This window comes from Malaclemys terrapin, chromosome 5, assembly GCF_027887155.1.
Source record: "Malaclemys terrapin pileata isolate rMalTer1 chromosome 5, rMalTer1.hap1, whole genome shotgun sequence".
Taxonomy (NCBI): domain Eukaryota; kingdom Metazoa; phylum Chordata; order Testudines; family Emydidae; genus Malaclemys; species Malaclemys terrapin.
In genome coordinates, this window is record NC_071509.1 from 137,896,578 (window position 1) to 137,899,305 (window position 2,728).

The 2,728-nt window shown below is 42.6% G+C and overlaps 1 non-coding gene across 1 annotated transcript; it reads right to left on the reverse strand.

Annotated features, from left to right (window-relative positions):
• Window positions 1-1,423: 1,423 nt before the first annotated feature.
• On the reverse strand, window positions 1,424-1,510 carry TRNASTOP-UCA (transfer RNA opal suppressor (anticodon UCA)). Its single transcript has one exon. It is a non-coding gene; the product is annotated as a tRNA-Sec (tRNA).
• Window positions 1,511-2,728: the final 1,218 nt, after the last annotated feature.

Here is a 2,728-nt window from a genome sequence, read left to right on the forward strand (position 1 = left end):
TATCTATCTATCTATCTATCTATCTATCTATCTATAAAATCGGGAGTAGTCAATAGGAGGGCCTTAGGCCAAAAATCCAGACCATCAGATGCTTTTGAACAGTCCCCAATATCTTTTTATTTACTTATTATTCTCATTATTGTTATTATTTTTTTTAATTATTTTCTCCGGGGTCTGGACCTTGACCATACCTTGACCAAGAAATGTGCACCTTAACAAAAAATAATTGACTACCCCCTATCTGGGAGATTATTGTTTCAAAGTATGGAGATGGTGTAGCATAAAGTATCTGTCATATTTTGTTTATTAATTATTTTAAACAAACTATGATTATTTTGCATATAGATTCCTTACAGAGCTAATATAATTAAAATACAACAAAACATTTACACACATTTTCTTGTCATTCAAACAAAGAAAATCAATCCATTTGAAAGGTCACTAAAGATACTTAAAGCCATAAAGTTCAGAACAAAAATTGCCATATGATCAAGGGTTCCAAAAATGCTCCTAGAGCTGATGCTGGTTGTTGCCAGTATAGAAATATTTGCAAAAGACAGTTTCCATTTTGTCTCAAATACACAACGTTCTGAAATATTCCTTTTGGGGACTGAAATGTTCTCTGTTTGATCTTTACTCAGAGGTGAATATTTCTGGAAAGTCTGAACAAAATTTCTTTCTCCAATTGTTATATATATATATTGAGGGGAAAAAATCTCATTTTCAAACAATTCCCCCCACCCCCCTACACACACACAACTTGCAGCTCATACAGAAATGAGTGACATTTTTAATTTGGCATGCAAGGGGTTTGGGGTGGAGGCTGACAGCTTGTGCCCCCCCATGTAATAACCTCATGACCCCTTGAGGGGTCCTGATCCCCACTTTGAGAACCCCTGCAATAGTGTATAGCTACACTGCAATTGAAAACCGATAGCCAGCCCTTGGCTAGCTGACTTGGGCTCAAGCTAAGGAGCTATTTAATTGCCACATAGTCTGGACTGTAGGGCCCTGAGGGTCCCAAGCTCAGGCAGTAGCCTGAGTATCTAAAAAAAGAAGAACAGGAGTACTTGTGGCACCTTAGAGACTAACAAATTTATTAGAGCATAAGCTTTCGTGGACTACAGCCCACTTCTTCTATATGCATCCGAAGAAGTGGGCTGTAGCCCACGAAAGCTTATGCTCTAATAAATTTGTTAGTCTCTAAGGTGCCACAAGTACTCCTGTTCTTCTTTTTGCGGATACAGACTAACACGGCTGTTACTCTGAAACTTGAGTATCTAAACCGCAATTCAACAGCCCCTGAGCCGATTGTGGCTATCTAATTGCAGAATAGACTACTCTCAGAGACAAATTTGAGTTTTCCTGCTTTGTTCCTCCTGGAGGTCTCAATAGACAACAGTATAATAACCTCCAACACAGCCACCCAAGAGGTGGAATTGAACTACTCTGTTGCTAGACAGCTACAGGTTTGAAGCCTGCACCCCAGACCACTGAGGATCACCTGGACACAGAAAAAAAGCCAACCCCTAAATATATAAGGCACCACATAGATGAAACCTTCTCAGTGAGGGTTACGTAACACAACGGAGGCGGGGTCAGACTGCCTCTGTTTCTGAGTGTAATGTGGCCAGTTGGTTTCATCTTTCTAAAAGAGGTTTATTTTCTCCTATGAGGACTTAATAGGCTGGCTGGCTGAATAAGGAAAACATAAACTCTCATTTGCATCCAGTGCAGATACAAAGGATCCTGGGAGACTGATCAGCTGCCACGCTGTACCCTTATCCAGAATTACAGGACTTGATATAGTAGCTTGGGGAAGACATCGGTGCAGTTTTTTGAAGTGGGATGTTGCAGATTTAAAGGGGCCAGGCATTGCCAGAATGTTTTGAGAGCACATTTCCACACAGATTAATGGCTTCTCCAGCCCTCTGCAACAAGCCAGAGGGGGGGTCACTGGGGCCACTTCTTAAAGTCTCTGTGTTCTATTCAACTCTCCAGTTATTGATATTGCATCCATCCTCTGTGTTTCCCTTCAAGCTGGGGTGCAGGTGATTTTGTATGTTCCTCCTCACAGAGAAAGCATCTCAACAAGGAGGAAAGATTTAATAGCCACAAAGCATGACAGCTTGGCTCTTTAGAAATGCCCAGGAAGAGATGAAATGCCTTATCTAGGTTACAGAAGAAACCTGTGCCAACAGCAGGCGTCACACTAAGATGTCCTATTCCATCGCTTTAGCACAGACAACTGCTCTCCTCTTGGCTGGAAGCTTTTCAAGGGAAGAGCCTGACAATTGTCATCTGAGCACTGAACCCCTGCTAGTCAGAGCTGAGCTTAGAAACTGTGACAGCTTGAACTCAAGAGGCAGGTTTTGCAGAGACAGACATCAGATACCCATAGTCTACCGGGTGACCACGCTTGACAGCAAAAACCAGGGGCTTTAACCCTGCTGCTGTTGTCACTGTCTATCTTTCTGGCAGAAGCGTTCCTAGAGTCATAGATTTTTAAGGCCAGACGGGACCATTGAGATTGTCTAATCAAAGCTTTTGTATCCTGGGAAAGGCACTGGTTTACCCCACAAAAAATCTCCCAAGTGCCAAGGAGGCAGCGCAAAATTAAGGGGAGCCAGCCCTGATTTGCAAAGATGATGGGGAACAAACTCAGAGCCTTGCGGATTGGGCACGGAAGGGAACACCGAACACACACTGAGCAGCTCACACTTCTACT